Source organism: Astyanax mexicanus, chromosome 22 (genome assembly GCF_023375975.1).
Source record: "Astyanax mexicanus isolate ESR-SI-001 chromosome 22, AstMex3_surface, whole genome shotgun sequence".
Classification (NCBI taxonomy): Eukaryota; Metazoa; Chordata; class Actinopteri; order Characiformes; family Acestrorhamphidae; genus Astyanax; species Astyanax mexicanus.
Window position 1 is genome coordinate 6,613,758 of NC_064429.1, and position 24,628 is coordinate 6,638,385.

At 39.0% G+C, this 24,628-nt stretch overlaps 1 protein-coding gene and 1 long non-coding RNA gene across 4 annotated transcripts in view; both read left to right on the forward strand.

The window, feature by feature from the left end:
- The window catches only part of tacr1a (tachykinin receptor 1a), a 185,060-nt gene extending 183,318 nt beyond the window's left edge, over positions 1 to 1,742 (forward strand). For 2 of the 3 annotated variants that reach the window (XR_007428806.1, XM_049470227.1), the window contains 2 exons: positions 110 to 152; positions 626 to 1,742. The gene's annotated coding sequence lies outside the window, so the exon portion shown is untranslated. The remainder of the gene's footprint in view (positions 1 to 109; positions 153 to 625) is intronic. The other variant, XM_049470228.1, reaches the window with a different exon arrangement.
- Positions 1,743 to 23,411: 21,669 nt separating this feature from the next.
- On the forward strand, positions 23,412 to 24,308 carry LOC125786955 (uncharacterized). Its single transcript, XR_007428928.1, has 2 exons — positions 23,412 to 23,687; positions 24,190 to 24,308. It is a non-coding gene; the product is annotated as an uncharacterized LOC125786955 (long non-coding RNA).
- The last annotated feature ends 320 nt before the right edge of the window (positions 24,309 to 24,628 follow it).

Consider the following 24,628-nt stretch of genomic DNA (forward strand, 5'->3'; position numbering starts at 1 on the left):
TTGAAGCTACATGAAGTTTGGAGGTGTGTAGTGATGAACTATTCTGAAGCTACATGAAGTTTGGAGGTGTGTAGTGATGATCTAATCTGAATCTACATGAAGTTTGGAGGTGTGTAGTGATGAACTGTTCTGAAGCTACATGAAGTTTGGAGGTGTGTAGTGATGAACTAATTTGAAGCTACATGAAGTTTGGAGGTGTGTAGTGATGAACTAATTTGAAGCTACATGAAGTTTGGAGGTGTGTAGTGATGAACTAATCTGAAGCTACATGAAGTTTGGAGGTGTGTAGTGATGAACTGTTCTGAAACTACATGAAGTTTGGAGGTGTGTAGTGATGATCTAATCTGAAGCTAGATGAAGTTTGGAGGTGTGTAGTGATTATCTAATCTGAAGCTACATGAAGTTTGGAGGTGTGTAGTGATGAACTAATCTGAAGCTACATGAAGTTTGGAGGTGTGTAGTGATGAACTAATCTGAAGCTACATGAAGTTTGGAGGTGTGTAGTGATGAACTAATCTGAAGCTACATGAAGTTTGGAGGTGTGTAGTGATGAACTAATCTGAAGCTACATGAAGTTTGGAGGTGTGTAGTGATGAACTAATCTGAAGCTACATGAAGTTTGGAGATGTGTAGTGATGAACTGTTCTGAAGCTACATGAAGTTTGGAGGTGTGTAGTGATGAACTCTGAAGCTACATGAAGTTTGGAGGTGTGTAGTGATTAACTAATCTGAAGCTACATGAAGTTTGGAGGTGTGTAGTGATGAACTGCTATGACAGCACACATCGTAGCTGTCCATAACGCTGTTGTATGACCTGGTTATAGCATCGTTATGCCAGTGTTATATCGAATTATTACCTACCAAAGGATTCCAAGCTTCTGATTGGTGTTAATGGGAGTGTGATGCGTAGGCCTGTAAGTAATATTAAGGAGAGTATGTTCCACTGTAAGCTTTCAAATACTTTTTCACACCACTGCACATGTCCAGACACCCTGATTTATTTTGGGGAAGGTGATATGGGTATAAAATTTACAATGAAAATATATTTTCAATTTATTGGCCTTTGTTAATAAATAACCTAACGATTTGTTTACCAAGGCCGGTAATAAATCCGAAAGCAGAAGCATCCAGGTGATACTGTGATGGTCTGAAGACAGTTTAATGATGCATCTTGATTAAAGTTTCTCCAGTAGAGCACGACAAGTACATCATAAATAAATCTCTATGAGCCTGAAAACAGCCACTCTGATTTTGAGCTACAGAAAGCCATTTATTGCTGTTTATTGGAGTTTCTTTATATTCCTTTTCAGGATTGCAAATGTCACTTTAAAAAAGACACAAATTAGAAGACTTTCTAATTATTGGAACCACAGTGTTACCATTACCGGTGATCTATGAGCTTCATAATGATGTTATATGAGTGCTTGGACCCAATAACTGCCACCTGAGATGTAATACAGCTCTCCATAAACCCAAATCGAGTCGATTCTTTTCTAATATAGTCGAGTTAAGGCACTTTGGTAATCAGAAACTTTGTCATTCATTGCAGGTCCATTTTATAAGCTGTATAAACTACGCTGCATAATCGCTGTATATCACTGAAGTTTGAAATCAAGGTTTTGAATAAAATATACAAATTTAGAAGAAGATTGAAGAAGATATCCTGTACATACAGGGGTTTGACAATGAACATAAAACACCTGTCATTTTAGTGTGGGAGGTTTCATGGCTAAATTGGAGCAGCCTGGTTGTCAATCTTCATTAATTGCACATTGCAGCAGTAAGAGCAGAGTGTGAAGGTTCAATTATCAGGGTAATTATCAGGGTCAATTATCAGCACAGTTCTGCTCAAAATATTGCAATGCACACAACATTATGGGTGACATACCAGAGTTCAAAAGAGGACAAATTGTTGGTGCACGTCTTGCTGGAGCATCTGTGACCAAGACAGCAAGTCTTTGTGATGTATCAAGAGCCACGGTATCCAGGGTAACATTAGCATACCACCAAGAAGGACCAACCACATCCAACAGGATTAACTGTGGATGTTCCAGTGCTAACCCAGATTTTATCCTAAAAAAACATAAAACCACGGCTGATCAAATCACGGCAGAATTCAATGTGCACCTCAACTCTCCTGTTTCCAACAGAACTGTCCGTCACCACAATACATTATTGTGGTCTAAAACCAGGTGTTTCAGTTTCATTGTCCAACCCCTGTATATACTGTTAAATACACTGCCTGGCCCCAAAAAAGTCACCACCTGCATTTAAGTAAGTAAATGATGTGGGGATGGTTGATGCTGCAGTTGGTCTGCAGGTCTAGGTTCAGCAACAGTATGTGCTGAAAGAATGAGGTCAGCTGACTACCTGAATATACTGAATATAGACCAGGTTATTCTCGAAACAATGGATTTTTTCTTCCTTGATAACACGGTCGACAAGACTGATTCAGGGAGCGTGAGATCATCATTTAAAGTTGTGACAAAATAATTCATGCCTCATTAGGCAAAGAAAAAGACATTAATAAGCCCCTAATTTAATAAGTCGAAAGTGTGCCGAGTGGTCTAGCGTTCTAAAGCACTGCCACTGTGATCGAGAGATCACTGGTTCGAATACTGGTCATGCACCTTGCCATCAGCCATCAGCTGCTGGAGCCCTGAAAGAGCACAATTGGCCTTGCTCTCTCTGGGTGAGTACAGTAGATGGTGCTCTTTCCACTTATCACTCCTAGGGTGATGTTGATCAACACAATCAAGGCTGCATCTGTGAGCTGATGTATCAGAACCGAGTCGCTGCACTTTCCTCCGAGCGTTAGCGCTGTGATGCTTTTATTAGGCTGCAGTTTAAAAAAAAGAGATGGTGTCTGACTTTACTAGTAATGGGGGATATACAGCTGAATGGGTGGGAGAATTGCCCTAGCTGACCTGCAGTAATATTTTCAAAAGCCTTTTATGATTTAAACCGTGTATAAATTTGGACATTGTTTTCCACCACAGAAACTATAAGGCTAATTTAGTCACTTCTAAAGGTTCTTACAGCAAAATCAAAAGTAAATGTCACGGTCCAGAAAGCACTGGAGAGAAAAATGAAGACACCACACATGGTTAACACCATATTAGCTAGAATTGCATCATCGCTAATTCTTACCATTTTTTTTTTAGCTTGGTCTCACCCTGCTACCAGCACTTAGAGAGGGAAACTCACTCAAACTTTCTACACCCATATCAGCTAAACACATGAGCGATTCTGTAGCTCACTGAGTTCTCATTATTTTCCATTTATCTGAACACCCAGCAGGCCAGCACAGCGCCCACTGCGAGACGTGAACATGCCAACAGAAACTGTGTGGCACAGGATATCTGTGGCTGTTACAGCTCTGTGCTAACTAGTAGCTGAGCGCTATCAGTTTTGACCTGCTGCTCTTTGTAGTTTTAACAAAACAGAGGAGGCCAGGATGTACAGAATATCTCAAGATATCTTCAGATAAGCCCCAGATAGGCCAGAATCTCCGATATTTCTGAGGAAGACATTATCATCCGGTTGCTAAGCAAACTTAAATAGCTAAGTTTCAGTAGCATCTAGACATTTCTCTTTAGGGAATTCTTGCCTCTTTTTTGAATGTTAGGCCATCTGCTCTGTTGCAGTAAAACTGCATGGAATTCCAAATCTAATGAAGAAGACCAGGCATGTGGGCTGTGTTCAGTGTGCATGCCTTCTGATTGGCTGGTGTTAAAGTCTACACACATGGACAAAATTGTTGGTACCCTTCAGTTAATGAAAGAAAAAACAACAATGGTCACAGAAATAACTGAATAATTGAATCTGACAAAAGTAATAATAAATAAAAATTCTATAAAAGTGAACAAATGGGTACCACTTTATAATAAGACTACCTTCATAAAGGGTTTATAAATGGTTTACAATTAGTTTATTAATGGTTACTAATTAGGTTGTAAATGCCTTAAAAATCATTAATAATCAGTTATAACACATACGCAGAAAGAGCAACAACGACCTGTTGTTTTTTAAATAGTGAATCCACAGCCGTCTATATTGTTGCTCTTTCTGCTTATATAATGTTATAACTGATTATTAATGATTTTTAAGGCATTTACAACCTAATTAGTAACCATTAATAAACAAATTGTAAACCATTTATAAACCCTGTATAAAGGTAGTCTTATTTTAAAGTGGTACCAACAAATGAAAGCCAGACATTGATTTTGAAATGTTGGTTCAACAGAATTACACTGTTTTTTAAATTATTATGCAAATTATATTTTTCCCTGATTTTCCTAAAGGGTCAATGCAAATGACCAATGCAGTATAATAAAAAAAAAGTCATCACACCTTTTATTGAATAAACCTTCCAATGATAACAGTATATTCTTGCAATGTTCCAATTTATTATGCACAGCAGAGTTTCAAAACTGCACCAGAGAGATCCTTTTTTCTTTCCCATGTTGCTTGAAACCTGTGGCCTGCTTAATAATGTGGAATATTCTTCTTAAGTAGTTTTCCTTTAATTGGGCAAACCTGGCAAACTAATTATGACAGGTGTCTGAGATTCAGTGATTTTAGTGATGCAAAAATCTCTGAGACACGAGTTTAATTGAGAAACAAAAAAAATAATCTTTATGATACTTAAATCTAATTTGCATAATACTTTTATTTAGTGTATTTGAAAAAAAAATAAGTAATGAAACAGGCCTGGACAAAAATGATGGTACTCCTGAAAATAATCAAACCAAGGTGTGACTGCAGGTGGAAAACTAATGACGAATGTAGAAAACTAGAGACGCAAAATAGAAATGGTAAAAAACTTAATGGTAAATTTCAAGCTCAAGGAACATCAGTGTCAGATCGCTCCGTCCGTCGTTGTTTCAGCCAAAGTCGACTTTAATGGGAGACGACTAAGGAGGACACCATTGTTAAAAAAAAAATAAAAAAAAACATAAAAAAGCCAGACTGGAATTTGCCAAACTACATGTTGACAAGCCACAGATAAAACAAAAATAGAATTTTTTGCCAAGGCACATCAACCTTCCTTTTACATTTTTTACGTAAAAATGAAGCATATCAAGAAAAGAACACTACTGTCCCTACTGTGAAACATGGTGGAGGCTCTCTTATGTCCTGGGGCTGCTTTACTGCTGCATCTGGCACATGGTGTCTTAAATCTGTGCAGGGTACAATGAAATCTCAAGACTATCAAAAGACTCTAGAGAGAAATGTGCTGCCCAGTGTCAGAAAGCTTGGTTTTAGATATAGTGACCGAAACTCAGAGCTTCAGTCAGTTTTTTACATTCGAACTCTGTGAATATAGCCACCAAATCTGCCCACTGCCATTCTCCCAGTGCCATTTCCACACTCAGGGTTGTCGGGTATAGACAGCAGCTCGCAAAAGTGTGCTAAAGCCTTAGGAACGGGCGAGCTTTCTATTTTTCTGCTGAACACATAATCACTAAGCTTCAGCAAGGTTGCTAACTACAACTAGGTAATTTACCACCATGACTACCATAGTAGAGTCTCAGTCTCTTGCCACTGTGTGATACTTGCGACCTGTGTGAGTTTTGCATCTGAGAAGCAGCGGGTGATTCTTCTTCTATTTAAAGTTCCTTCGTCCACACCTACCGTTTCTGAAAAGAAATGTCAGTCATCAGTCATTGACTAAACCGTGGTAAATGTTAGTAAAGTAAACTGGAGCTGCGTACCGTTGACTTGCATTGGTAATCCTTAGCATGGACGGTATTGAGCAGACCATAGGAGCGCTATTAAAACCACTTAATGATGCTTTGCTGCTCAGATAGCTGCCCCTCCATTAAAACAGCTATTGATTGGTGCACCTGTGGGGCTAATAAACACACATCAGCTGGACTTTTAAAGATCTTCACCTTTCTCAGAAATACCAGACCTAAATGTGCTGGATCCACATCGACCACAAGGACATTACGATGCTTTGAGCCGCATACTTAAACATTGACTATTCCCGGTACTATTCTAACCAGAACATCATAATGTTCTGATATGCTAAAAGTCATGGGACTATTTTAGCCAGATGCCACTGGTCATGTCCACTCCCACAGCACTGTCCACTGAAGATGATCCGTGCAGAGACTCAAAAGAATATACAGGTGTTGGACAATAAAACTAAAACACCTGGTTTTAGAGCACAATAATTGATTATGGTGACGGACAGTTCTGGTGGAAACAGGAGAGTTGAAGTGCACATTGAATTCTGCGTGATTTGATCAGTCGTGGTTTTATGTTTTTTGGATACAATCCGGGTTAGCACCCGAACATCCCTTTCAGACAGCTTCCTCTTACAGCGTTGTCCACAGTTAATCCTGTTGGATGTGGTTGGTCCTTCTTGGTGGTATGCTGACATTACCCTGGATACCGTGGCTCTTGATACATCACAAAGACTTGCTGTCTTGGTCACAGATGCTCCAGCAAGACGTGCACCAACAATTTGTCCTCTTTTGAACTCTGGTATGTCACCCATAATGTTGTGTGCATTGCAATATTTAGAGCAGAACTGTGCTCTTACCCTGCTAATTGAACCTTCACACTCTGCTCCTACTGGTGCAATAATGTGCAATTAATGAAGATTGACCACCAGGCTGCTCCAATTTAGCCATGAAAACTCCAACACTTAAATGACAGGTGTTTCAGTTTCATTCTCCAACCGCTGTATTTACATTGTACTAAAATACATTAATTTTTATACTTTAAGTAGTTTTAAAAACAGCACATTTACACTTTTATTCAAATAGTAAAAAGCTTTAGTTGATGCTTCTTTAACGTCTACAGAAGTATTTTAAACACTAGTATCTATACTTTTAACAATTTCAGTGTTATTATTCCGTTTTTGCTTGGCTTTTTTTATGGCAGTGGTCTTCATTCTTACTTAATTGAAATAAACTGCTTTATCATTTTCTAAAGCTATCTGACTGATGTCTCCGACTTCAAAGTTGGCTAGTGGAGAGACTGGAGGCTGCTGGGTAATCAGAGAGACGGCCCACTGCTTACTAATAATCACAAACGGTCGGGGGGCCGCCCTGCCCGCCTGGGGGGACGGGGAATAACTCGCGCAACACAAAGAGATGTTTAGGCTCTATCTTTTAGCTTTCATCTTTCTTGCTAGCCACGTAATTGGCTTAACTTGTGTGGGTGTTGCCCTGTTTCAGATTTATACATGCTGATGTATTCAGAGTCATCAGTTTGGCCTCATTTACTGGCATACAGTTAAAGAAAAAAACTCTTATTAGATGCCTGAGTGGAGCCAAATTGAATTCTGGGGATGCTACGATGCTATGACATAAAACTGTGAGTCACTAATAGCATTGCCAACCATATTCAAATTGAGCCCAAATATACATATCACAGTAAAACCAACCAACAATTAGTTTGAACTCAAATAAATTAGGTCTGTTTCATGTAAAATTGGATATTTCTAAACATAACTCAACTACTTTGAGTTAGGTGAACATTTGTGGCCACATATACATTTAAACAAAGTTTTTTTTGTGTTCAATCTCTGTTTTAATACGATTTTAAGTGATAGACCAACACAAAGTAGCACACAATTGTAAAGTGGAACGAAAATTACATTTTCTAATTTTTTATTTAAAAAAAATGATATTTTAATACTTAGTAGAGCCACCTTTCACTGCAATTACAGCTGCAAGTCTTTTGGAGTTTGTCTTTATCAGTTTTGCGCATCTAGAGATTGAGATTTTTCCCTTATGCTTTAAAAACCAGCTCAAGCTCAGCCAGGTTGGATGGAGAACAGCGTCTGTGAACATCGGTTTCATGTCTTGCCACAGAAGCTCAGTGGGATTTAGGTATTTTAGAACTTTTTACGACTGAATCATTCTAACACATAAATATTATTTAATCTTAACCAGTCCACTGTAGCTCTGGCTTTATATTTAGGGTCATTGTCTTGCTGGAAGGTCCATCTCCTTCCCATTCTCAAGTTTTTTGCAGCCTCCAACAGGTTTTCTTTTTTTTCCAGGATTGCCCTGTATTTAGCTCCATCCATCTTCCCATTTACTTTGACCAGCTTCCCAACTCCGTCCCTGCTGAGTAAAAGCATTCCCACAGCATGATGCTGCCACCACCATGTTTCACAGTGGTTATGGATATGGATATATACCATATTTTACGAACTTTAAGGCACATCATATTATAATATTATTGCAAACTATCAATGAATGTCTGTTTTTTTTGGTCTATTCTCAAACAAAAGGCGCACCAGATTATAAGACACATTTTAAGCGACAATAGTAAGGAACAGTGGTCTTTCCTTCTAATTTCATCTAGTAAAATAACTGTAATTCTTAAAAAAAAACATTTTCTTTCAGAGTCAAACAAGCGCTGGGTGTTAATCTACACACATTCCTCTTCTAAAAATGGCTTATTTGAGTGAGTAAAGCGCTTCCATTTATTTACAGTAAGCTTATATTTCTAATGGCAGCAGTTTGCAGCCTTTAGCGCTAGTAAATGCCGCCTGACAGCGTTACACTGAGGCACCCTAAGTGTTCTGGCAACCCAGGGCTTTTTCAGATAGATAGGTAGTGGTTCAACCCACTTAGCTTGTTTTAACACAGTAGACATGCAAACTACAGCTCAATATACTCATCTCTGAACGGCGAAAGAGCTAGTGCTGCAGTTAGCGGCTAATGCTTATACTGCTTCAGCCTTAGTGCTGGAGAAACTTCACTGAAAACTCACCCTTATAATGCTGTACTTCAGAGGAAGGGCTTCTCTTCATTCTTAATACCTGACTGGTAGGTTTTTTATACATAAGGTGCCTCAGATTATAAAGCACTGACGATTATTAGGAAAATTAAAGTATTTTAAGTGCGCCTTATAGTCTAAAAAAAAAATATGGTATACACTGGAAAACAGGTGTGAGCAGTCAGTAGCTTGGTGAGCAGGAACGCCATAGTGTCACATGATCAGTGTGAGATTGTGTGAGTCCAGAGGGGAACATTAGGGATTTGCTGGGTAGGATGTTTGATATTAATCTCAAATCATGGCTCATTTTGCACATCTGAAAGCTGCGGTTTCTGATCTCTCTGTTAGGTAGCGAGATGTGGAGTCTTTATATGTGCAGTTTTTATATTTCAGAGCCCCCCCACTGTTGGTAAAGTAAGGGGTGAGGTTTGATCATGAGGAGATGAGAAGGAGGAAGAAGACGGGTGAGTCCGACATGCTGGGAGGAGTTCTCGTTTATCTGAGCGTGAGGAAAATTCGACTTTCTTTATGTCGGATATAATAAAAGCGAAGAAAGAGGAGGGAATACGGCGTTGCTCTGGATGTGTGTGTGTGTGTGCGTGCTCTGACTTGGTGGACACTGTAATCAGCTTCATCTCTCTCTCCAATCAGAATAATTACTCTAGAGAGGAGAGTAGCGTGGTCAGAACAACAGCTGGGCTCGTACGCACACACATTCTTCACATCTCTGCGCTCGCATTTGGACAGCCTGCTTTATTTCACACACAGCTTCAGCCTGAGTGTGTGTATACATATATGTGTGTGTGTGTGAGAGTGTGTGTTTGTTTCTATTCAGTTGCAATTAGAGAAAGCACACAATACCCATGAGCCGTCCTATTGTTAGAAAGGTCTATTCTGGTGTGATTGTGGCGTGTTAGCGGTCACGGTCCTGCACGTCCCGCCTGCATGCGCTCCTCCTCATTAGATCCGCGGCAGTTTATTTGCAGTTTTAATTCGCACCTGTGGCTGGGTTCATGTGTTTATATTACTGATACATGGCTGTATGAGCGTGTGATCCTGCCCCCAAGTGTCCAGCTGGTGTAGCTCATCATTAGGACGGAGCATAGCTTTGATTCTGTGCCAGTGGAGAGGGCCACCCGCCAGTGGGCTTCACGGCTGATCTGATAGTTGCCACCGAAAGTCTCGGTAAACAGGTACTCGCAAGATATTGCAAGAATTTGCAAGAACTGTAGAAAATTGCCACTATAAAAATACCCCACCATTCAAAAAAACACCGCAGAATCAATATGCTTTGGCGAAATTTGTGGCTAACTTGCGATCAAGCCATGCAAGCAGGGTAGACTCTTGTCAATTTTGTGCTTTCAGCATTAAAAGTACAATAACTCCCATTTCATACTCGGCAACCGTGGTGTTGGAACAAGTGACTGAGGCCCGTTTTGTAACCATACTTAACAACTAGGATGTTGGAACAAGTGGCTTTTGCTGACTCCCATATTATACTCAGCAACCAGGGTGTTGGTACAAGTAGCTCAGGCTGATTCCCATATTATACTCAGCAACCGGTGTGTTGGCACATGCAGCTTAGGTCAATTCCCATATTATGCTCAGCAGGTAAGGTGTTGGCACGATTGGCTCAGGCTGACTTCCATATTATACTCAACAAATGCGGTGTTGATACAAGCAGTACAGGCCAATTCCCATATTATACTCAGCAACCGGGGTGTTGGCACAAGTGACTGAGGCCCATTTTGTAACTATACTAGGGTGTTGGAACAAGTGGCTTTGGCTGACTCCCATATTATACTCAACACCAGGGTGTTGGTACAAGTGGTTCAGGCCAATTCCAAAACTGTACATAACCATTAGGGTGTAACCACAAGTGGCTCAGGTCAATTATTTTATTATTAATAGCAACCAGGGTGTTGGCACTTAAGCAGCTTAAGCCAATTACAATAGTGTACTCAGCAACCAGGGTTTTGCCGCAAGCCCCTTGGGCTTGGGCTGACTCCCATATTATGTTCAGCAATTGGGGTGTTGGTACAAGTGGCTCAGGTCAATTTTCATATTATATTTGGCATCTGAGGTGATGGCACAATCACCACAGACGGATTACCATATTATTCTCGGTAACTCAAGCTTTGTCACAAGTGACTGAGGACCATTTTATAATTATACTTAACAACTAGGGTGTTGGAACAGGCGGCTTTGGCTGACTCCCATTTTATACTCAACGACCGGGGTGTTGGTACAAGTGGTTAAGGCCAATTTCAAAATTGTAGTTAGCAATCAGGGTGTAACCACAAGTGGCTCAGGCTGATTTCCATATAATATTTAGCAACCGGGGTGTTGGTACAAATGGTTTAGACTGAATCCCATATTATACTCTGCGACCAGGGTGTTGGCACAAACAGCACAGGCCAATTTCCATATTATATACGGCAACTGTGGTTTTGGAACACGCGGATCAGGCCGATTTCCATATTATACTCAACAATCAGGGTCTAGGCACAAGTGGCTCAGGCCAATTCCAATATTATACTCAGCAACTAGGCTGTTGCAACAAGCGGCTTGGTCTGACTCCCATATTATACTCAGCAACCAGGGTGTTGGCACATGTAGCTTAGGCCAATTCCAATATTATGCTCGACAACTAAGGTCTTGGCACAAATGGCTCAGGCTGACTTCCATATGATAATTAACAAATGGGGTGTTGGGACAAGCAGTACAGGCCAATTTCCAATATTATACTCAGCAAACCAAGTGTTGGCAAAAGTGGCTTAGGCCCATTCTCATATAATACTCAGCAACCGGGGTGTTGGTACAAGCAGCTTAAGCCAATTACAATCGTATACTTTGCAACTAGGCTGTTGCAACAAGCGGCTCAGTCTGACTCCCATATTATACTCAGCAACCATGGTGTTGGCACATGCAGCTTAGGCCAATTCCAATATTATGCTCGGCAACTAAGGTGTTGGCACAAATGGCTCAGGCTGACTTCCATATTATTCTCAACAAATAGGGTGTATACAAAAGCATTTCATGCACATTTCACATTATATTCAGCAACCAGAGCTTTTTTTCATAAGGTTTTCCATGTTCTTACTACAGGAAATGTACCTCATGATTTAAGCCTGGGTCAGAACCTTAATAGCTGATGCAGGAGGCACTGCATGACCCACTGATCTAATCAAACATCAATTCAGAGTAATGTCAATCAGAAATTACTCTGACTTGATGAAATTACTGTAGAGTCAGTGGGGTAGAGTTAGAAGGGCCAGGCCATATTTAGAACAGGAGAGAGCATGGAAGATCGTCAAATAAACAGCGTTGGTGTTGGGTTGGAGTGAATGGTTTTCCACCAGTGGGCCGCCATTTTTTTAAGAGATCTACTGTTTATTTCGAGGTCTTTCCTGGAATACTCCACCAATGGAACTGCCAAAACTGAACTTAATCATACAAATATAACACTGAGCACATAATATACCCCCTCCCCCCATAGTTACTCAAATGCATTGACCCTGACCCTCAGTTCTGTTAAATTACCATTACTTTTAAACTAAACATACAAGACTTTCACCAAGCAGACCCTTCGTTATAGAGTACACAAATATGAGCAATGTTGTGTGTATATGTTTGTGTGTGCGTGTGTGTGTGCATAAGTGTGTGTTGAGGGGAGAGACGATTATTTGAACATTTGTTTACTGAATGTATTCCAGATGTGGAGGCGTCACATGTTTATACAGTGCTGGTGTGGAGTATATAATATATCCTCTATTTCTAGTGGTCACTTGACACAAGCTTTTGTTCACCAGCGAGTCAGAAACTGCATTCTTCAAATTCGTAGTCCTGTGAACGCTCATTAATCTATACTCCATATTTTCCATATCAGAGTTGTATCATAGAGGCCCGGTTGTGTTTTGACTCAGCCCTGGCCCAGTTAGAAACTTCTATTGCTATATTTTCCTATGCGTTTGCCAAACTGCAGCGTCTGCTTTCGTAGAGAACTCGGTATTTGACTCTCTCTATGTGCTCTCTCCTGTGTTGTTTATATGCATCGCTTCAAAATGTGATATTTTGTTATGTGACTCAAATAGAAGCTTTCGGATTGAAATGAGTTAGTCTGATTATGGCTGAGGCCACAAAACTACGTGCCTTCAATATGAAAAATAGCTCAGAGTTTTCGGTTTTATGGGATTTTTTTTTTAACAAATAGCAAAAATGTTCAACGTTTTTCCAATTTTTCCAACGACTCGTCAGACAATGAGGAGGAACATTGGAGATGTGCCTGGGTTTAATTACATTCCTACATGGGAGGATTCTCAATATACTATTACTTTTCTTAACCAAACTTAAAGTCCACAACAAAAACCCGATTTAGACAGGATTAGTTTAACCTGGGCGGTGGAATAATTACATTTAATTACAGGAAATATATTTTAAATGTAAATTGTAAATTGGTGAACCTGGCAACTCTGGTTACAGAGGCCCTCCGGTGCCCCTTATAGTCTGAAAAATAAGATAAGTAGAATTTTCTAAAAAAATAACAACATTCTGCCTGTGTGAATGTTTTAGACAATATACTTTGTATTTTATAGCGGTATGTTAACTAAATCAAATTGTACTGCAGAATCCTAAAAGTTTAAGTTTGTGCTCTAAAAGTTTAGCAGTTGAGAAGCAGTAAAAACATGCACTGACTCACCAATTTAAAAAAATATAATAAGAAAATGGAGGACATGATAAAAATAATCGTGACTAATCGACTATCTATATCAGGGGTGTCCAAACTACAGCCCGTGGGCCATTTGCGGCCCGTTTCCTTTTTTGGAGCGGCCCGCGTGGTATTTTAGAAATAGAATGAAAGTTGGCCCGCTGTTAAGCAGGTTTTTATAATGTGAGATTCAAAGTTTGAACGCTAGGTGTCAGAAACGGGCCAAAGAGCCTAAAAGCGGAGAGGGTGCGCATTTCTAGCACAGAAAAACGGGGCAAAAGAGTCTAAAAGCGGAGAGGGTGCGCATTTCTAGCACAGAAAAACAGGCCAAAGAGTCTAAAAGCAGAGAGAGTGTGCATTTCTAGCACAGAAAAACGGAGCAAAGAGTCTAAAAGCGGAGAGAGTGTGCATTTCTAGCGCAGAAAAACGGGCCAAAGAGTCTAAAAGCAGAGAGAGTGCGCATTTCTAGCACAGAAAAACGGGGCAGAGAGTCTAAAAGCGGAGAGAGTGCGCATTTCTAGCGCAGAAAAACGGGCCAAAGAGTCTAAAAGCAGAGAGAGTGCGCATTTCTAGCGCAGAAAAACGGGGCAAAGAGTCTAAAAGCGGAGAGAGTGCGCATTTCTAGCGCAGAAAAACGGGGCAAAGAGTCTAAAAGTTGCCGTAATTAAGGAGTTTAATATTAAGAGACATCATGAAATTAAACATCAATTTGAAAAATCTTAGTTTACACAACACTGTCAAAGATAAAGATAGTAAGTCAAGTAAAATGGTGTGTAAATGAAATAATCAGGAAAAAAGTATTATTTAAAGTGGTATATTTCATTATTAGTTTTATTACAGAGTCTGTGGCCCGTGACTTCAAATATATTTCTTCTTCTGGCCCCCAACAAAAAATGTTTGGACACCCCTGATCTAACTCTATCTGACTTGGCTGCAGCCTTAATTTTTGCTGTGTCATTTTTTTTCAGTGCTTTGTTGCACCCTCACTTTCTAGCCTGGTACATCGTGATTACTGAGATTATCAAGACTGTTTATTATTGAGATCAAGTTTTCACCGGTGCTAGGCCATTTAAAAACAGGCAGATATCTGAATCTGTAGAGACCCGCAGAAAAAAATTGAAATCTGACAGAATTAATGTGTGATGTCATCCTCTGCACTTTTTAAACAGAAGGGGAATGAAAAACACTTTAAATACCCTGATTGTGTCAATTTAGTGCAGAAACACATAACTCCGCTTTCTGAGCAGTGTGGAAAATGGAGAAAAAACCTAGAAGAAACCCAATCTATTTAATTTCAGTCGATTCTGTCTGCGATGGACAGGAGACAGGAGAGAACGAGACCAAAACTAATAGCCTGAACCTGACAGACAGCTGGGAGTGAGTAATATAAAGCTAAATGATTGACAGCGAGGAACTGAGGAAGTGGATACAGGAGGACGGATCACCGGGGGGGGTTCGGCCCCCGAGTCGTGGACTGCTCGTCACGTTTGATCCAATTCCTGTAGTCTCAGAAGAGCTCCGGCTCTTAGCCAACTGTTCAGCTTCCAGTTACAGCCTATTTGCTTTCCCTTTTCTTCTCCAAATGAAGAGAAATAGGGCTGGAAGATGAAAAGGACAGCGTGGGGGGGGGGGGGGGGTTGACTGACAGCGATGGTGGGATGGAGAGAAAATCAATTTTAAGCGTTTATTTCTTTTATTGTTGATTATTATGGATTAAAGCCAAAAATCAGTGTCTCAGAAAATTAGAATATTCTATAAGACAAGTAATGCGGGCAGTGTGCCAATTCCTGCTGGAAAATGAAATCTGCATCTTCACTGTGTGTCTCTCCGAATGCGAATTCTGACAAAATGGGGAGAAAATTTAGAAAAATGGCAAAATTACCGAGTAAAACAATCAAATATATGTAGATGTTTGTTTCTGGAGCAGATGTCCTTTTCTGGGAGTGTATTCCATCATGCTAATGGTCCTTTATCTCTTCCGGCTTTTACTTTTAGGTCATGCAGCCCATCTCTTAACGCCAGTGTTTGACAACTGCTTATCGTTTCAGTGTGAGTCACTGTTATGAAATGTTATGAAAAATTAAAAACATCCTAGCATTATTATTTTTTACATTTTCCAGCCTGAAAAAAGCAGACCTGCAGATCAGCCATCACTGTTGAAGCCATCTGCAGGCAGGTCATATGATGTAAATATATATATATATATATTTCTGTTGTAAATGTTCTGTTGTTTCAGAAAGCAGTCGCTTGTGTCCCTTTAAGTTGTTCTGCTTCAGCTTCAGCTTCCTGAAAACAAAATTCTCTGTTACTTATTCTGAATTGAATCATTATCATAAAAGTCTTTTTGAAAATGTGCAACGGATGTTCTGTGGTTTGTACTGTGCTGTGTGTGCTCTATCACTTTATCAATTAAACCTCTTACTCCGCAACTTCAGTGTTAAAAGCAAGAAAAATACATTTACACATGTATTTACAGTTTCACTGCACTGTAAAAAGCCAACATTTATTTTTTTTCTCCCTAATGTGATTTTTAAGTGAGCTAACCTATAGCAAACTAATTGCCTTAACTAACTTTATTAAGTTTCTTGTTAAAAGTTGGTCTGACTAAACCTGTGTTGGCGAAATTAAAGGTAAGGTACTCTGCACATGCTCAGTTTGACTCTTCAGCTGAACAGAAACAGAAACGCCACAAACAGAGTCGCCTGAGGTGTGCTTTTGCGACCTTTGCATACCTCAGGCGACTCTGTTTGTGGCGTGCTTGCAGAAATGGCTTCTTTCGCATCACTCTCCCATACAGTATTGTTGAGCGATGAACAGTGACACCATCTGCAGCAAGATGATGCTGCAGCTCTTTGGAGGTGGTCTGTGGATTGTCCTTGACTGTTCTCACCATTCTTCTTCTCTGCCTTTCTGATATTTTTCTTGGCCTGCCACTTCTGGGCTTAACAAGAACTGTCCCTGTGGTCTTCCATTTCCTTACTATGTTCCTCACAGTGGAAACTGACAGGTTAAATCTCTGAGACAACTTTTTGTATCCTTCCCCTGAACAACTATGTTGAACAATCTTTGTTTTTAGATCATTTGAGAGTTGTTTTGATGAGCCCATGATGCCACTCTTCAGAGAAGATTCAAATAGGAGAACAACTTTTGGCAATTGGCCACCTTAAATACCTTTTCTCATGATTGGATACACCTGGCTATGAAGTTCAAAGCTCAGTGAGGTTACCAAACCAATTTTGTGCTTCAGTATTCAAATCAATAAAATGATAAGGGTGCCCATACTTTTGCACCAGTCAATTTTTGGTTTAATGCATATTACACATTTTCTGTTAGTACAATAAACCTCATTTCAATCCTGAAATATTACTGTGTCCATCAGTTATTAGATATATCAAACTGAAATGGCTGTTGCAAACACCCAAATATTTAGAACTACAAATGATTAAGATTAATAGGGGTGCCCAAACGTTTTCATATGACTGTAGTGATTTCTTTGTCTTTGCATGGGCAAATTTATGCCCCTATCACTAACATTGTACACCTGTTTGGAGCACTGACTAAATGCTATTTATTTAGAATGCTGAGGGTAAAAGGAGGTGGACTATTTGACAAAAAATCATAATCGTTATCATGTTTCACTACAACCCAAGTTCATTTCACACTGGAGTTCTCCTTTAAAGCAGTCTTTAAAGCCTTTTTTGTTATTTTTTGGCTGGTTTCTTGTTATTCTCTATGAGGGAACACACTTTAAAACTGTTGTACTGCAGCAAAATGTATTTCACTAAGCTAAAAAGTCTTATTTTTTGGTGCTACACAGAGCTGTTTCTGTCAGAAAAGAGCCTTTTACACATACTCCCCATCCACCCATCACCATCACCACCATCATCCTCCTCCATCTATCTCTCCATATATCTCTCTGAGCTGCTGTCGCTGGTCGCGTACAGCCTGAGTCAGCCAGCGCAGATGCATCAGGTCCCCAGCAGACTTGTCATTTCAGGAAATGGACATACGAGTGGACAGTCAACACACACACACACACACACACAGAGAGAGAGAGAGAGAGAGAGAGAGAGAGAGAGAGAGAGAGAGAATGCCCTTCGACTGAACCTGTTGTACTTAAAACATTAGAGCAGTTTGGACAGATGCTGAATTTCATTTCTGGCCTCATGACCCCCCCCCCCCCCCTCCCCTTACAAACTGCAGCATTCCCCCACCCTGGAGTAATGCCTCCAACCTGTTTACTGCACTGCAGACTAACAAACCCCTCACACACACACACACACACACACACACACATATATATATATATATATATATATATATATATATATATATATATATATATATATATATATATATATATATATATATATATATTAATGCATCTAAATATATTACAATATAATTGAAAAGTAACTTTATTTCAGTATTTCAGTTCAAAATGTGAAACTCATATATTATATAGATGTATTAAACACACAGAGTGATCTATTTTAAGTGTTTATTTATTTTATTGTTGATGATTATGAAGCTTACAGCCAATGAAAACCCAAAAATCAGTGTCTCAAAAAATTAGAATATTATATAAGACCAATTGGTACTTTTGGCAGTGTGGGCAGTGTGCCAAATCCTGCTGGAAAATAAAATCTGCATCTCCATAAAAGTTGTCAGTAGCAGAGGGAAGCTGTAAGATGAAGTGCTGTAAGATTTTGTGGGAAAACAAAACTGCACTGACTTTAGACTTGATAATAAAACACAGTGGATCAACACCAGCAGATGACATGTCTCTCCAAACCATCACTGATCATCAGTAAATTTTACATTTCATTTAAAGTAAATCAAGGAAGCAGAGTCTGGAGGAAGAGTGGAGAGACACACAGTCCAAACTGCTCGAAGTCTAGTGTGAAGTTTCCACCAATCAGTAATGGGAAATCTTGCTCTTTCTTTTCTGGGGCAGTCCTGATGAGTGCCAGTTTCATCATACTGATTTTGTCGGTCTTTGCGACTGGAAGTCCTCGACATTTTTCTGTATGAATTTACTGTATGACTTGAGTCATTTCTTTCTTTAGTTTATTATTGTATTAAATACGGGGGAAGGGGGAGGCGGGGTTAAAGTTCACCAGCCAATCAGATTGAAGACTATTTAGGAGATAATTATACAGCAGTTATAAGAAGTAATGCATTCAAAGCAACTGCAAACATTCAAACAACATTCAGCAGAGGATAATTACATATCAAAGAGCTGCTCTTATAACATCTGCGTGGGTTAATGTAGCAAAAAAAAACACCCTAATTTGTTTTCACATGATCATTATTTATAGCTCCTCTTAATTACTGTGCTTTTAAGACTGACATACGATAATGACCTGCCTCCTGATTGGCTGCCCTGGGTTGTACCTGTAACTCTTTTTCTCTCTCTCCTACTCTTTCTCTCCATTTCTCTCCTACTCTTTCTCTTTATTTCTCTCTTTCTCCCACTCCTTCTCTCCATTTGTCTCTTGCTCTTTTTCTCTATTTCTCTCTCTCTCCTACTCTTTCTCTCTATTTCTGTCTTTCTCTCCTACTCTTTCTCTCTCTTTCTTACTCTTTCTCTATATTTCTGTCTCTCTCTCTCCCACTCTTTCTCTCTATTTCTTTCTCTCTCCTACTCTTGTATATTTCTGTCTTTATTTGTGTCTCTCTCCTACTCTTTCTCTTTATTTCTCTCTCTCCTACTCTTTCTCTCTATTTCTCTCTCTCTCCCACTCTTTCTCTCTAATTCTCTCTCTCTCCTACTCTTTCTCTCTATTTCTCTCCCTTTCACTGCCTTTCTCTCACACACTCTCTCTATCTCTCTCTCTCTTTCACTTTCTCTCTATTTCTATCTCTCTATATATCTCTTTTCTTTCCCTGTCTCTCTCCCATTATCTCTTAATTTCTCTCCCTCTCTTTCTCTCTTTCCTACTTGTTCTCTAGATTTCTCTCCCTTTTTTTCTCTTTATTTTTCTCCTTCTATCTTTCTCTCTCCCTTTGTCTCCCACTTCTTTTCTATCTCTCTCCTACTCCTTCTCCTTCTCTTTTTCTCTTTCTCTTTTACTCCCTCTCTCTCTCCTACACTTTCTCTCTCTTTTTATATCTCTCTTTCCCTCCCTCTGTTTCTCGCTCCTTCTGTCTCTCTCACTCTATCCTACTCTTTCTATCTGTTTCTCTTTTCCCCCCTCTATTTTTACTCTCTCTTTCTTCCACTCTTCCTCCCTATTTTTCTCTTTCCTTCTCTCTCTTTCGCTCACTTGTTCTGTCTATTTCTTTCCTTCTGTCCCTTCATCTCCCTCTCTTTCTCTCTCTCGTCCTCCCATACTCTTTATTTCTCTCTCTCTCCCTCTCTCTCTCCCTCTCTCTCCCTCTCTCTTCCTCTCTCTCTCCACCAGCTCTTGATTAAATAATAAGTAGCGTGACGTGTCCAGCCTGCAGCGACACATTGGACATGACAGCTGAATTTGTCTCTCGTTTTCAGAGCCTGTAGAAAAATAAAGAGCTTTCTCTGTCTTTCTCCTTCTGTTTTCTTAAACCACTGTCAGAAAAACTCTCTGTCTGCCTCTTTCCTCAGACTCACTTTAAAGAAGCTCGAGCAGTGTGTAGTACAGTCCACTTACTCATTCTGCTTTTATTCTCAGATTGTTTAAAAACTAACCTGTAAAACTTTAGAATTAAGGATACAGGGCAGCGGACAGGAGGAAGATTCTACGCTCCAAAACAACAGATTCACAGGAGAAAACAACAGCATCTGCTCTTTCCTCTGTTTTGGCCTAAATATTGAGAGAATCTGCATATATGTCTATATTTATAGTACAGGGGTGCGTTTCCCGATAGCGATTGTTCTTAGGGATTTAAGAACAACTTTAAGAACGACTTAACTTTAAGAACGCCATTTTTCCGACTGTTTCCAGAAGCCACTCTTAAGTCTCCATACTTACGAAGGACCTTTAAGTAGCACTTTGGTGGCTCCGCCCCCGTGTCTGTGAGGTTTAAGGCAAAGCCAGATGAAAACTAGACCACCGATTTATATACAGTTCTTCATTATTAAGCCACAAAGGTATAATTTTGTATGATATAAAAAGCCAAATAAAATATATTTACTTATTTGTTTACTACTACGACTGTCAGACTGGGGAAAACCGTTAATTTAATCCATATGTGTGTGATATGTGTGAATAAAAATTATATTTGTAGGTAATTGTAACTTTTTCTTCACGTGAATACGATTATTTCAACCATATAATAAACCCAAATACTATGAATAAATATGCGCAGGTTAATAAATTAATTTAAATAGTCTGGAATTTAGTCTTTTTTTATTGTTTATTTTTTTATAAATACGTATGCTGAATGCATCTTTAAATGCATTTTTTTAAGGATCAAAAGCGGCCTCTTTCGTTTTTGAGTCAGAACTGCACGTGGATTCCACGTTAAGAAGAACTTAGTTATTTACGAGTGGGTCAGACCACTCGTAAAGTTACGAACGAGTTTAAGTACTACGTTAGTTACGAAGGCTTTCGGGAAACGCTCGTAATTTTAAGATTGTTCGTAAGTACGAAGTTACGAAGTACTTAGCGTTAAGAACGTTTTGGGAAACGCACCCCAGATTATTAACACAGTTTTTAACCAGCTTTCTGTCGGGTATTTCTAACCTGTGTACTTCCACTGCTGGTGCAGGCACTCGCAGATACAAAACATACAGTTTATTAACAAAATGAGCTAGGCTCACAGGAGTAGTATGGGACAGGCAGGGTCAGTAACAATATGGCAACAAATATAAACAACATACCAGAGTGTAGTCAGTCAAAACAGGGTCATACACTGTAAATCCAGCAGAGAAAGGGCAAAAGCAAAAGAGTAGTCAAAAATACAAAAGAAAAAGTTTGGCAATGGAAATAAACAATAGAGAGGGCAAAGCAAAAATCAATAGTCAGAAAACAAAACCAAGTCCGTAACAAAAGGCAATAAACAAAGGAAATGCATTGTAGAAGAGTTAGATAACTAGATTCAATACTAAGCGAGGGACAGAGCAAACTGAGGGGTATATATACTGGATAGGTCAGGTGAAAATAATCAGTAACTGGGTGAGCAGGAATGAAACTGAGTCAGGGAAGTCCGATGTGAGTCTTTGTTGAGTTGTTCGGAGTCCAATACAGGCAGACTAACTGCGTCAGAACTGACAAAATCAGACATATGTGGAGGTATAAAGACTTTATCATACATTTATAAGTTTTCTGACCAGAGGAGGATGGGTCCCCCCCTTACATATTAGCCTTAATAGTACATGTGTTAGTAGATGTGATATTACATGTGATCCTCCTCCAGCTCTAAAGAGGGAGTTTACCTAATTTTACCTTTATTTAGCTAAGGTAAACTTGTAGCCTAAAAATTATGATTAATTGTTAAGAACAAGCATCATTTTTCGAGCTGCTACAGTAACTCTGTGTTAGCTGTGTGCTCTTTCTGTGCTGTTCTCTTTATAGCATTTTCTTTCGCAATCTAATTTTCTATGAGTATTTCAAATTTGTATTTAACTTAAATGAAATCAAAGAGAAATCTATCTACAAATCTATTTTATTCACCTGACCACAACACCTTAAAGTAGAATTGCAAAGCAATTGATATAGCAAAAAAAATATTATAATAATAACTTAAATATGATAATAACATAATAACTAAATGTATTAGTCTAATATTACAGCCTAACAATTATTTAAAAATCTTAGAGTAACTGGTTTCCTCAAATAATTTATGTTAATTCAACTTATTAAGGCTTACATAGTACAGAAATCCCACATTTGAGAAATACAGACTCTTAAAGTTTTATTAGAATGTAAGTCTGGATAAATTGAATTTACTTACATTATTTGAGGAAATCAGTTGCTTTAAGACTTTTAAATAATTGTTAGACTGTATTATTAGACTAATACATTTAGTTATTATGTTATTATTATTTTTTAGTTATTATTATACTACATTTTTTGCTATATCAATTGTTTTGCATAATAATTCTAGTTTGAGTGTTGTGGTCAGATGAATAAAATAGATGTGTAGAAAGATTTCCCTTTGATTTCATTTAAGTTAAATACAAATTTTTTGAATTACTCATAGAAAATAAGATTGTGAAAAAAAATGCTATAGAGGGAACAGTTGAGGAAACCAGTTGCTTTAAGATGTTTTAGGGAATGTTTACTGAAAAATCTGTTTATTAGACTTTTAGTTTTAGACTTTTAGTTACTATGCCTAAATTCTAAGAGTCTGTCCAGTTTTTCTACAATTCCAAGGACATTCTTCTTAAGATAGACGAATATTTCCTAAAACATTAGCATAACCTTATCTGAGACAACAATAGAGCATCTTTTTTCACATTAGAGAGTTTATTATTATTACGTTCTGGTTTCCTGCAGATGCCTGTAGAACACAGGGATCCTCTCATTTTCTCTGGTAAGTATGGTACACTCAGAATTCGGTTTGCTCAGAGCTTTATTTTGTCCTGGTCCTTCTCTCTCTCTTTTTCTATCATCCCTCTCTCTCCTTCATTTCGCATTCGCTCCACATCTTCACTCTGATTTGCATTCAGCAGGAACGTCTTGATATGGTTGACATCTTGGCATGGGGAAACCCAAAGGTCACAGAGGACTGCCGTCAGCAGCCGCGGTGCATCGATTTCCCGAACCCCGACACAGGGTTCATCACTCAGACTCCGGCACTGACGCTATGACAGCTTAGTCCATATCAATCAAAGCATGTTTGTAGCGGTGAGAGCTGGAGGAGACGAGCTGCAGTGGAAGAACATCCGTTTTTAGTCTTTTTTGGGGGTGGAATTTACATGCAAACATTACCAAAACGCTGGTGGAAAATGTTATAAGAAAACAAAAAAAAAACAGTTTTGTGATCATTCTTACATATGACATATAAAAAAAAAAACTAAAAGCAGACTATAGCTGCGGTCCAATCTGAAGGGAGCTGCCCAACTAGGCAGCATTTGCAGGCAGCATAGGCGCGCTCCCGAGAAAAGGACTGTCCCATTCGGAAGGTAGCATGTGCTGCCTACCTGGGCAGCTGCCTTATTTTACCCCGATTCTGAAGGCAGCGTGAGATGTATCCTTCACGGCGAAGGCAATCCCATGATGCATTTCACCAGCTCAGAGTTCCAGCGCTCAGATTTAAAAACATGGCGGACGGAGCCGGCCTGCCACGGAGTTTCTGTACAAATGTAAGTAATTCCCTCCTGTATTTCCACTCACCGCTGCGTGGGTTTATCAAACTAGCATATTTTAGACTGTTTTAAGTTGTTTTCCATCGTTGTTTTCGCCTGTACTTCATTTAATGTAAGACCTGACCGGCGGAAGCTACCGTTAGCTTATCGCGCTAATTTACCGGGTAAGCTAACACGCATCTAGCCGACTTACAGAGTACCAAACGCGGCTGCAGCGCTGAGGAAACCCCCGCTAGGAAACAAAGATACCCTGGCCGTCCAGTGTAAAAAGTTTTAACTGTTTTAAGTCACTGTTACGTATAACTAAGTGATTTACTGTGTAAATAGTGTAAACGTGTAGAATAACCTGTAATTTAGTGATTTAATGCGTAAACAGTTTAATTGTTAGAGGGAATAACTAGATTTACCTGTAACTGAGTGATTAATTGTGTAAATAGTGGAATTATGAGCGTGTTCTCCATAAACCACTGTTACTAATTCAGATTTATTTTTTCCACAGGGATGAACGTGGGCCGGGGAAGGTGAACGCTGGTCAGACCGGCTGGAGGCAGCGTTAGCTCCCTTTATGAATATATATTTTTTTCTTTGAATGTAATAAAGTTTTCTCTCTTAACATTATTATTTTTGCTTGCTGTGTTTTATAGTCACTATGCTTATTGTAGTATCACATCTCAACTAGTGGGTATGGGTAAATAAATAAATAAAAAGTTTATGAATCATGTATTTTATGCAACTAAAAGGTAAAGATAAATTAGCTGACTGTGTATGAATGTACTATTGTGTGAAACGTAGCTTAGTTTGATAATTTAGCTCTGGCTCATACAAAATATTTATTATATTATGGTTTCATTACTCATGCATTTCTATGAAGCATCTAATCAAAAATAAATTAAATACATAAATAAAACTGACCATACTCTGAGAATTAAGTGAGGAAA